This window comes from Propithecus coquereli, unplaced genomic scaffold (genome assembly GCF_000956105.1).
Source record: "Propithecus coquereli isolate 6110/MARCELLA unplaced genomic scaffold, Pcoq_1.0 Scaffold254, whole genome shotgun sequence".
Taxonomy (NCBI): Eukaryota; Metazoa; Chordata; class Mammalia; order Primates; family Indriidae; genus Propithecus; species Propithecus coquereli.
This window is the reverse complement of record NW_012148108.1, coordinates 2,818,871-2,824,954: the sequence shown is the minus strand read 5'-3', so window position 1 is coordinate 2,824,954 and position 6,084 is coordinate 2,818,871. Positions and strand designations below refer to the sequence as shown.

The following is a 6,084-nucleotide window of genomic DNA, read 5'->3' as shown; positions in this document are numbered from 1 at the left end:
GCCTCAGCCTCCCAGAGAGCTAGGATCACAGGCGTGAGCCACCGTGCCCGGCCTGTGCGAACCTTTAATTAGTCTCAGGGCTCTGGCTCCGAGGAGAGGCGCCACGGCCCCCACGGTGAGCCGGCTGGATGTGGCGAGCTGCTGCCCGGCGCCCACGCGGAGAGCCGGCTTTCGATATTTCAATTAGTCATGAGAGAAAGACAGCCAAGGCCACGGGTGTGACGGCTTTACAGAGACTGCTACTGCCGGGAGCCATCGAGGGGGAGCATCCTTGGGTGTCGCCATGGCAACCATAAACCGTGACCGCAGGAGGCTACAGACACTACTGTATCCCGACCCGGGCCCTGGTGGGTGAGAAAGCCGGCAGAGAGGGGACCAGGGTGGCCCCAGAGATCTCAGTGCAGCAGACAGAGTGTCCCACTGCACCAGCAGGGCCAGGACCTGCGGGTCCAGAGCAGGCCGTGGAGCTGGTCCCCTCTCTTCCCATCTCCCTGGACCGTCGGGGGCCTGAAAACCGTCTCCTTGAAGGAGCAGCCCCTCAAGCTCTGATGTGACGTGAGAATCACAATTTGGGAGAAAATAAGTCTGGCAGAAGATGTCCCAGAGAAGAGAGGGGCTCTCTGAGCATCCCGGAAGAGGACTAAAGGATTTCGTAAAGGGAATGGCCGAGCCCCGCAGCTGGCGGGAGGCCTGCAACCCCCGACACTGGCGGGCGTATGCAGTCATCAGCGATGAGGTGTCCTCTCCGTCCTCAGCCAGTCCTTGGAGCTTTCCGGGCTCAGCCCCCCGTGTGCCGAGAGGGAGAACCAGGGATGGCAGCCATGGACCCACACTTAGCGGAGTCAGGGCACCCAGGTAATTCCAGAACAGAGCAGTCTGTGTCCCTAGTGGGGACAGCCCTAATCCAGCCGAGGCAATCTGGGGAGGCTTCCTGTAGGCAGTGTGCGATTTCCGCTTGAAAGAAGCACCTGAGGCTAATGTCCTCCCAGCTTAGGTCAGTCCTGGGAAAGCTTCCAGATGCCTCCCCTCTCTTCCCCACCCCGAGTTCCAGGGGTTGAAAAGGTCACACCAAAGAGAATGGCCTTTGTCACCGGGTGGTCCGTCAGCCCACTGTGCAGCCACTCTCTGAGCATCGGAGAGACCCCAAATTGAGGCTAAAACAGCTGCTCTTGGATTATAATCATGATAATAGTATTTGCCTTTTACTGAGCACTTACTATGCGCCATGCTCGCCTCTCACTGGTGTTCCTCCTTTCTTACTCCTCCCACCTCCCTTTGTCCCCCAGACGACACAGCCTCCTCCCTGTGCTCCTGCCTGGAGCCCAGACCCCTCCCCAGCTGGACTGCAGCCCCCAGAGCGGGCCGAGAGCCAGGCTTTCCAATGTCACTGGGAGCCACCCCTCCACGAGCTGCTCACTAAACATGCCAGCTGCACATTTGTAAAGCTCTGAATATTAAGGGTTCCCCAAGCCTCCATGGGGACGAATGAGGTCAAGGGCTTTTGTAATATGCTACTGATTAGTTCTGCCCCACGTGGACAGAGAGTGGCAAGGGCACGGCTGTGCTCTAAACCCCTTAGCTTCATGGGAGGTGCCAGCATGGTTTTTAGACATTTTTGCAGCACAGAAGAATAAAAAGCATTATCTTTTTTTTTTTTTTTTTTTTTTGAGACAGAGTCTCACTGTGTTGCCCAGGCTAGAGTGCCGTGGCGTCAGCCTAGCTCACAGCAACCTCAGACTCCTGGGCTCAAGCGATCCTTCTGCCTCAGCCTCCCGAGTAGCTGGGACTACAAGCATGCGCCACCATGCCCGGCTAATTTTTTCTATATATTTTTAGTTGTCCAGCTAATTTCTTTCTATTTTTAGTAGAGAGGGGTCTCGCTCTTGCTCAGGCTGGTTTCGAACTCCTGAGCTCAAACAATCCGCCTGCCTCGGCCTCCCAGAGAGCTAGGATTACAGGCGTGAGCCACCGCGCCCGGCCAGCATTATCTTTTTTATTCCCCCGTGCTTTGCGGAGTGTTACCAGACATCTCTTGGACACTCACCTCCAAAGCAGAGAGAAGTCTCACTTTGTCCTACGTCAGGGCTGCAGAAAAGTTTGAGATGACGACAGGCCCAGCCCCCGTGACTCTGGACCCTACCTCCCTCCTCCTCATGGTGACAAACCTCCTTCCCGGGGTGGTGCTCTGGGAAAATGAGTCTGCCTGTCGGGGGCTGTGGCGCGGTCAGGGAAGATGGGTCGTAAGTACCAAGACGAATCACCCGTGTGGCCTCCTCTGGGCTAGGGTTTCGCAGCAGTTGGGCAGCAAGTGATGGAGGTGGCAGCCGGAGCTTCTTGGCGACACTGCGCCCGCGGGGGCCGGCCAGCCCGTGAGCATAGCCCAGGCCTCTTCTCCCGCCCGCGTCCTCCGCAAAAGCCTGTTCCCAATGGCAATCCCAGGTGGAGACTGTTCCAGAAGTTACTGGTGGTTCTGTGGTCATTACCGACCGCTCTCCGGGCTGACATACGAGAGCTGCTTTGGACTGGCTTCAGAGGCTCTGGCTTTTAGGTGTGAGAGGAGTGTTTGGGGGTCCCAGCGTCAGCACGGAGTAAGGAGCCAAGGCGGGCATTTCCGAAGCTTTTTCTCCTCCCCACCCGCCACCTCCTGCTCTCCCACGGGTACGGTCCCTGCTCTGTTTTTGGACGTGGCCAGCTCGGCAGAAGGGCTGCCAAGAGGGGCAGACCCCTCAGTGGCCCGTGGAGGCTGGTTGTCATCTCCTAAGAGTACCCGGTAGGTGGGCGCCCGATGCCCGTTAGGGAGCGAAGCCCAGGGAACGGCCTGGGCAGGTCAGTGCCCTCGAGCTGCCCATGCTGGTGGCAGAGCCAAAGGGTAAACTGAGGCTGAGACGGTGCTGGGGGCAGCTGCCCTCACCGCCATTTCCAACCGGCTCGTTCTTCCCCCGACATCTCAAACGCTCCTGCTGTTGAGTAGCTGGCCTGGAGGGGTTCGGATGCCAAAAAACACTCGCCGTTTCTGCGCCTTACAGAGCTCCAGCCGCCCGGATTCCCGGCGTGTGCCTCAGCCCTCCCACCCGTCTTGCCCTAAGCACGTGACTCTCGTTTTTCCAGATGGATTTAACCGCTTGGACTCGAATCCTGACCCCATCGTGTCCCTCTCCCCGTGTGCGAGACCCCTCATTGTTGTCTTCCGTGACACCAGCCTGCACGCCACGGGGCGCTGGGCAGGCTGGGAGGAGATGATCCACGGAGAGGTGTCAGCTTAGCCCGGAGCCCGGCACCTAGAGGGCGCTCAGTGGGTGTGGCTCTCGTCACCGGCGTCGTCCGCGGGAATGGCGCTAACTGTCCGGGGGGGTTGAATAGGCTGGACGGGCTGCTCTGATCCGAGACTTCTCTTATGGGATCATTGTTCTCCTGCACGTGCCGTGAGCTCGGTGGAGCTTCAGGTGCCAGAGCTGGGGCCTTCGGAACAGAAAGAGCCATCGGATTGCAGACGGCTCATTGCATTGTTATTTCTGTGCCGTTTTGGGGGGAGGGAAGGGTAGAAAGTGGGGGAGGCGCCACTTCCTCATCCCTGCCTGGCTGGGGCTGTTTCCCACGCGTCAGGAGCTCCGTGGGAGCAAGAACAGCTTCACTGTGGTTCCTCGTGGGGGTCCCCCCCGCCGCCCATTAGACTCCTGCATTCACCTGCGTACCTGGGAAAGGCACCTATGTCCTGCCTGGGCTTCTGTGTGGTCCAGGCTGCTGTCGGGGGTGGGGGGCATTGGGATGGGAGGCGGCCTAGCTCCGAGGAGGGGCTGGTGTTTGCAGCGTTAGACGGCTGTGTCTCCGTGGAGGGAGGGCAGAGAAGGAAGAAAGCCCCTCGACCACGTCTGGGAGCCGCAGAGCCTCCTGGGGGGGGGCCTGGCTGGAGAGGAGGGGCCTGCGGTGTCCCCCAGGGACAGGCGTGGGAGGGGGTGGAGCCCGGGCACTGTGGGCTCCAGGTGCTGCTGACCCTTCCACCGTGTTCCTGGATTGTGCTTTCCACGTCCACAGTCCACCATCTTTCCTCGCTGTGGTTCGCTGAGCCCAGGAGATGATCTGCGGTAGTGGGGCTGCTGGAACCCAGGAACCGGTGAGAAGAAGGCAGGACGGAGAAGCCCCCGCCAGGGATGCTGGGCAGATGAGCAAGCTGCATGCTGGACCCCCCGGCCCCCCGCCCAGCACAGGGCACCCTGCAGACCCACGGTGGAGGGCCCTTCACTTGGAGTCAGACCCCTCCAGAGGCAGAGCCCTGCCCTGGCCCAGCTGCTGCGTCCGTCCCTACAGTGACTTTATTGCAGTTGATTCTCCTACAAATGCCGCTTGACCCAGCGGAAGGATCTGCAATAAACCAGGGAAGAGGGAGCTGACGTCCTGCGCCGGGGGTGGGGGGTCCTGGCCAGCTCGATCTGGTCTGGCCCGGCCGAGGGGCAGGGTGCTGCTTAGACTGTCAGGTGGGCCCCGCCCCTGCCTCGGGGAGGAGCCCGTGGCCTGGCCACGGCAGCCAGACCACGCAGGAGGTGCTCTGAGCACGAACCCAGGGCTCAGCTGGGGCGCAAGAGGGGGTCAGGACAAGGGCCAGGTGGGCTGCCGGTTGGGAGGAAGCCTTCCCCAGTCCTGCAGCCAAAGGGGCCTCGTCCATCCGGGGCACCCAGAAGGGCCTTGCTGCCGCCTCGGGGCCCCAACCCTGAGCCCTGGAGTCGGTACCTGGCTGAGTGGGTGGGTGAGCGGACGTGTGGCTAAAACGCGGATTGGACGGTGGCTGGATTTGGGATGCAAGTTGGGCCTTGCAGGATGGGCGGAGTTGGGGCTGCAGACGTGCCTAAGTGAGGAGTTCCCAGACCCGGATACTCCACACTCGGCCGTGTCTTCCGGGACGGAGGCCACAGGCAGGAGGTCCCAGGCGGTGGCATGGCCCAGAATGCCATACAGCCCACGCTCCGGCCTGCAGTCCCTGCGCCACCGTCCGCAGACAGGAAGTGGACACAGAGTGAGTGGGCGCAGCCTGCCCCCAGCTTCCTAACCCCTCAGCTGTCGGGGGGCGGGGGCAGAGTTCCCCTCCCACGCTGGGTGCTCCGGAGGATGCAGCTCAGACTTGCTGGGTGTTATCCGTGTGAACGTTAACGTAGACATATTTTTTCAGGCATTTAAAAAAAAATAGAATCTCCAGGTGGGCAGATGCGTAACTGTATTCACATTAAAGACTCATGTAACAAAAAATACACACGGCGGTAATTCGCGACGCTGCTATTCCGCAGGGCCGTTTTCCAGTGTCTGAGACATCCCGGCAGCTCCTCTGTGCTAATTCTGTTTAATGAGCACATGTTATGGAACTTCCAGAGCTCTGTCCCCGGACAATTAAAATGCATTAAGCTTTTCGGTTAAATTGCGTTTCTCAAGGAGAGTTCTCAGCGTGAAACAGAAAGAAATACCCAGGTGTGTTCGAGGTGGAACCGGAGCCAGGTCGTGATAGGAAAGAGCTGTCGGGTCCTGGACGTGCCCAGCTCAGGGCACGGCCGTCATGGCTGCCTGTGCTCGGCCAGGCCCAGCTCCGCGGAGCAGGACGCGGAGGTAGAGGCCGGACCCCTCCTGCTGAGCGGGCATCAGATGGGTGACCCCGGGGGACCTGGGACACACTCGGCCTCGAGGGGCGTGAAGGCTGTGGAGGGAGGCGAGGTACTCCAGACAGTGCGGCCGGGATGGGGGACTCCAGTGAGGGGCAGGTCCGCTCGTTCAAAACACAGACAGGGCCCTCAGTTCTCCCATCTGTGTAATGGGTACAGCAGCACTCCAGCCTCTACGGTCCGGGAGTTTTAGATCTGCAAGGAGCTCTAGAGAGCCCCGGGTGAGAGATTTCCAAATGGTGTTCCTTGGAACCCAGAGCACTCACTCCCACCCCCCGGCTTCCACCAGAGCCGTTCTACTTTTAATAATTTTTAATATTGGAGTCCCGTGCAGCAATTTGCTTGAGAGCAGGGTTCTGCTTTAAAAGATTTAAAGACAACTGATAAAATTCTAGGGTGTGTGTATCCTATACGTGCAAATATGTAAATACACAAGTTATAT

The 6,084-nt window shown here is 59.6% G+C and overlaps 1 protein-coding gene across 1 annotated transcript in view; it reads left to right on the top strand.

The window, feature by feature from the left end:
* The window catches only part of VSTM2B (V-set and transmembrane domain containing 2B), a 19,434-nt gene that overhangs the window by 8,579 nt on the left and 4,771 nt on the right, over nucleotides 1-6,084 (top strand). The gene's annotated exons all lie outside the window — the stretch shown is intronic.